Source organism: Sceloporus undulatus, chromosome 4 (assembly GCF_019175285.1).
Source record: "Sceloporus undulatus isolate JIND9_A2432 ecotype Alabama chromosome 4, SceUnd_v1.1, whole genome shotgun sequence".
Lineage (NCBI taxonomy): Eukaryota > Metazoa > Chordata > Lepidosauria > Squamata > Phrynosomatidae > Sceloporus > Sceloporus undulatus.
In genome coordinates, this window is record NC_056525.1 from 221795863 (window position 1) to 221801862 (window position 6000).

At 37.7% G+C, this 6000-nt stretch overlaps 1 protein-coding gene across 1 annotated transcript in view; it reads right to left on the reverse strand.

Moving 5' to 3' along the window:
- The window catches only part of RGS22 (regulator of G protein signaling 22), a 98118-nt gene that overhangs the window by 56736 nt on the left and 35382 nt on the right, over positions 1–6000 (reverse strand). The window lies entirely within an intron of this gene.

A 6000-nucleotide genomic window follows, 5' to 3' on the forward strand; every position in this document is an offset into this window, starting at 1 on the left:
AAATACGGTCTTTCAGATAGACTGGTCGAACCACCTCTTCCTCAGAGCTGTTGCTTCTACCCATTTACTAGTCCTTTTTCTCTGGGACCAATTCTCTATTCATAAATCAGGGATTGGTTGTTGTTTCTTGCTTGCTCACTTAGATGGGATAAATGAGCAGAACTAGTGGGTTAATAAAGGGGTCCCATCTAAGTAATAAAGCCTGAATGATAAAAGAATTACCTAGCCAGAGTGATAAAAGAACATACACCACTGCTGTATAGTGGGAAATGGCCTGTGAGTGGTCCCACAGAGATTTCCCAAACCTGCTTTAAGTCTTACAGCATATTTCCCCTTGACACCTCTTCCAATACCAAGCGTGTGATGAAGGCTGCATCTGCACTGCAGAAATAACCCAGTTTGACATCACTTTAACTGCCATGGCTCAATGCTATGGAATTCTGGGAAATATACAATAAAGCCCCAACATCACCTCCGGCTTCTCTGAGGCGGCGGCGCAGCAGCAGCAGCAGCAACGCCGAGAGAGAGAGAGAGGCAAGGCCAGGGCTATAAAGCCCCAACATCACCTCCGGCTTCTCTGAGGCGGCGGCGCAACAGCAGCAGCAGCAACGCCGAGAGAGAGAGGTCTAGTGGCGGTAAAACCTCTCCTACTTTTCCTTAATTGAGAATAAGAACATTATTTATTATAATTTATTTTACTATATAGTGATATTGGATATTAATTAACTATTGAGCCTAACCCTCTAATAATACAAGATGACAATGAAGTGCAAACATAAGAGGAAGAGAAAATCTCCCCAAGGAAACGCCCACATTAATATTAAGAGATGTAAAAATGCAAAGAAACACCCACACAAGAAATCTGACAACCCAGAATTATCTATGGCTGCATCAACCTTAAAACAACTAAAATTGGAAGACCTACTCCAACCCAAAGAGGTGGCAAATACTTCAACTGATCCTACACCAAATTTATACATAAGTTCTTCTGATCTTTCTTCTTATGAGGAGGAAAATACTATACCAACTGAAAGCTACGACCATAACTTGAACACCTCATTCAAGGCCTTGAACAATGATAAGACGGATTTAGAGCTAGTAGCTAAGAACTGCCTACTAACAGCAAAAACTGTAATAGCAATTTTCGAACAGCTCGCAAACATCAATCAAAAATTGGATGGGATAAAGACTCTTGTGGAAAAATCCAAATTGACAGCTAAAAGAGAGAGGACAGTGGCCTTAAATGACTATTCCAAACAAGACCCCCTTCATTCTAAGGATGTAACACACATTCCAGTTCAAAAGCCCTCCATTAAAGATAAATTAATTCCTTTAAAAAATAAGATTGTGCTTCAAATAACAATTAATCACCAAAACAACGCGAAGTGGCATAAAAAAAGATTAATTCTCCATTCACTCTCTCTTCTTTTAAGAAGGAAACTGCTTATTAGTGACCTCACTGAAGTTTTTTGGCTCCCCACAAAAAATAGAATCATGAGAATTGTTCTAACTTTCAAAGATTCTAGCATTCCAGATTTGATTTTAGATAGCAGAAGATTGCTAAGAAGATTTGCAATTATTCCAACTCAAGTTCTATGTAACACCAAAATACAACCTTTATTGAGTTTTGGAAACAAGAAGGATAAGATAAATAAGAATCATAACACCAAGAAAGAGGTTAGGGAGTTGATACAATTACCCATTAACTCATCAGAAGATGATGAAGAACTTGTCCAAATGTTCAATACACTCACCTCAGATGAGCAAAAACAAATACTATGCAAACTGGAAAATGTTAAAGAAAAACTTCGTTCTGTTACTAATACTACTAAAATCATCCAAGAACTTTTACCTCCTTCTTGTTTTTCATCTGGTATTTCAGTCCCATCGAAGGAGTCATTAAATTGTGTAACAGTCAATCAAGAAGACTTACAGTTACCCCTTAGATCTATGATTCCTAAAAACTCTTGCAAGGAGCTAAATAATACTGTGTCACCCTTAATCCAACTATCTCCAAATTGCAAGGAGGACTGGATGCACCAACCCTTAACACCTTTGTTAAAATCTTGTGCCTCATCTCAACACATGAACAAAAAAAGGAGACGCTCTAGTTTATCTATTTCGCCTCTATCTCCGGACAAACAGAACAGCAGGATACCTGTTATGAAGTTCGGCTCCACAGGTGATTTAAGTACAGATACTAGGACTATTCCACGTGGGAAAGTAACTGAAAATGGCCCAAAAGAGATGAATCCTTTTACATCCCTATTGAATTTGAATGATTGACAGTCAACTGTTAAGCCTCATTCCTCCTTGTCCATCATCTCTTGGAACATAGCCGGATGGAAAGTCAGACGCAATGACCCTTCCTTTATGTCATTTATTACTCGCCATGATATTGTTTTATTACAAGAAACCTGGGTAGCGGAAGAATTGTACGTAGATGGCTTTAAAGCAATAGTACTAGATGCAGTTCCTGGTAAAGGTAAAGGCAGGTTATGTGGGGGATTAGGTGTCTTGATATCTACCTCCCTACAAACACAGGTAGTCAAATTATTTACTTTAGAACAAACTGCCCTAGCTGTTTTGCTCCATTTTAAAAAACAGCTTACTATGTTTAATTAATGTTTATGTACCACCTCTACAGGGCCAAACTAAGATAAAATCAGTATGGGATCAATTGAATAAATTCATCAAAGACATCATGGATTTAGATCCGACAATGTACATCATTCTGGCAGGAGATCTAAATGCTAGAATTGGGGCCAATGACATTGCAATTTCTTCTAAATTCAATTGCCAATTACCTACTCATATTCCTCTATGTCCACTGTTAATACGCCAATCTAAAGATTTATGCTGTGACTACAGAGGTTTGTGTTTGTTGAGAACTTTCGCTGAGCTAAATTTGGTAATTCTGAATGGCTCCACAAATGACGACTATCCAGCCGAATTTACTCATTGGTCTGGTGCCAGACCCTCAGTGATTGATTATGCTGGGATTACTATAGATCTAATTCCTTATGTATATAAGTTTACTATAGTCAATCGCCCAGAAAGCGACCATTTCCCATTATTATTAAATCTCGGTCCTTTTGACAAGTTGTTTCTACCAGTAAACCAAAATTTGAGCTTGCCCCTTGAAATCGGACCCACACGAGTTAAATGGACTCCATTAATTGCCGAGACTTTGACTAAGTCTCTTAAAAACGAAGTAATTATAAGCCTCCATAGTAACATCATTAATAGTAAGAATGATGAGGAAATACTATTTAGGTTCAATGATTTAATTAATAATATCCAACCTTTATTAATTACTTCCAAAGATAATATCAGCAGACAAAGATCAAAAAAACATCAAAGCTGGTTTGACCTGGAATGCAGAGAAACTTGGTCTCTTTTAAAACAGAAGTTTGAACAATACAAGGCTAATCATTTTGCTTGCAGTGTAGCAGAGCTTTTGAAATTAAAGAAACAATATAAACAGCTGATTAGATCCAAAAAAAAGGCTGCTATGCAAGTGTCATGGGAAAAATTAATAACTGCAGCCAGTGCAAATAATCCCTCTCTTTTTTGGAAAGAGGTAAATCCTTCTTTCCCAAGAAACGTTAATAATCCCTTGTTCCAAATTCCAGCGGAGACCTGGGAAAATCACTTTGCAAACTTATATGATAACTCTGCAAGGTCATTTAAAGACCTCAGGCTGAATGCCTCCACTTTGCCCTGTTGGCCACCCGTCTCATATTCGGAAGTAAAGACCTTAATCAGTCAACTTAAACCTGCAAAGGCCCCTGGTGTGGACCTCATTACTAGTGAAGTTTTAAAAAACGATCTAGACTGGTGGTTACCCGTGCTATCCACACTTTTCACGACAATAGATAGAACAGCTATGATTCCCCCCAGAGTGGGGCCTTGCCATTATAATTCCCATATACAAAAAGGGCAAAAGAAATGATCCATCAAACTTTAGACCAATTAGTTTATTAAGTCAAATCAGCAAAATGTATGCTAAACATTTACAAACTAAATTAATGGATTGGTTAGAAACTGAGAATATATTATATGAAGAGCAGGCAGGATTTAGAGCGGAAAGATCAACGATTGATCATGCATTGCTGCTGCAACATCTGACAGAGAAATACTTGCATATGGGTATCCCTCTCCATGCTGCATTCATAGATTTCAAAGCTGCATTTGACACTGTCTCCAGATCGAGACTATGGGACAAATTCATGAGTAGCTCAATAGACAAACGACTACTGTTGTTACTTGTCAAATTGCATGAAAATAACCGCCTGAGAGTGAGATGTAGTTCATCAGGCCATTTATCAAAAGAAATCCAGGTCAGGACTGGAGTTAGACAAGGGTGTGTTCTTGCCCCTATTTTGTTTAACTACTATATAAACTCCCTAGTTCCTTATTTGAGTGATTCTTCCTTCCATCCTCCTAAAATTGCAAATAGACATGTAAATCTACTGCTATATGCCGATGATGTAGCCATCTTATCCTTAACTTCTGTTGGACTTAGGAGAGCCCTGAAATCGTTAGCCAATTACTGTGTCGAAGAAAAACTAACAATAAATCATGCTAAAACTAAAATTATTACCTTCTCTAATCAATTTAGGAGAAGAAACTGGAAACTGGGAAACGAAACTATAGAACAGGTTAAAATCTTCAGGTATTTGGGGATTGTATTCCAGACCACAGGGAATAGATCTGCTCATTTAGATTTCATCTCAAAAAATGCACAAAAAAACAGCAAATGCCATCCAATTGTACTTTTTTTCTAAAGGAGCTCAATTTATTCCAGCTGCAATCAAACTTTTTCAGGCCAAGGCCAGATCACAACTGTTGTATGGTGCTCAGTTAGGTCCCTATAATAATGATTTGTTGCCTCTGGAACGTGTACAAACAAATTTTCTAAGGAAAATTTTTCAAGTCGGTCGCACTGTCCCAAATGCTGTATTGAGGAGAGAGGCTGGAGTAAGTAAAATTGAAACAAGCATGTGGATTTATATCTTTTCTTATTGGCTTAAGTTAAATAAAATGCATGGTGGATTAACCAAATGTATTTTGGCTGATACCTATAAATCCTCTTGGGAATTGGCCATAAATAAGAAATTGACAACCTTGGGTCTGCTGAAGGATTCTATTCTGAAACTAAATTTCGACCAGGCTAAATTGGCTATAAAACAAAGACTGCTTGACATTGAAGGCCAGACAGAGATTGCTGCATTTCCTGGCCATATTTTGATTAATAGGCAAATCCTGGTGTCTTCTCCTGCTCCATATCTGTTTCAAATCACTCTACCTAAATTTAGAAGAGCGTTTTCTTTGGCACGATTTAATGCCCTCCCCTCAGCGGTTTTGGAAGGCAGGTTCAAGAAAATTCCCTTCCATGCACGGCTTTGTCCCTGCAACGAGGGAGACATTGAAACTCTTGAACATACATTCTTATATTGTCAATTCTATAAAGATTCCCGACTTCAACTGATTACCCCTCTTTTGGGAAAATTTACAAGTTGTACAGATACCTCACTTGTTTGTAATCTTCTGAACTGTCAGATACCTAGCATTGTATACAAAGTAGCAAAATTTTGTTACATTGTATGTAAAATACGTCCTCTAATGAAGAGATGAAATTGAAATATTAACTGAGACCAATATTGATAGAGAACTGGAAGCTATCAGAGTCAGATGCGGACTGTGTTTTATGGCTCATGTCTTGTCCTCTGTGATTGTATTTTATGCATAACAATTGCATTTTATCCCTTTATCTCTTTTATCTCTTTTGCTATTCATAGCTGTAGTGCAATCTAAAAGTTTTTACAATTAGAGCTTAATATTGGTTTTTATGATTACTATTGTATTTGCTGGTCAATGACCGAATAAACTTTATTACATTACATTACATAATCATGAGGAGCTTTGCTCGGGTGCCACAACAAACTACAATTCCCAGAATCCCATAGCATTGAGCCATGGGAGTTAAAGTGGTGT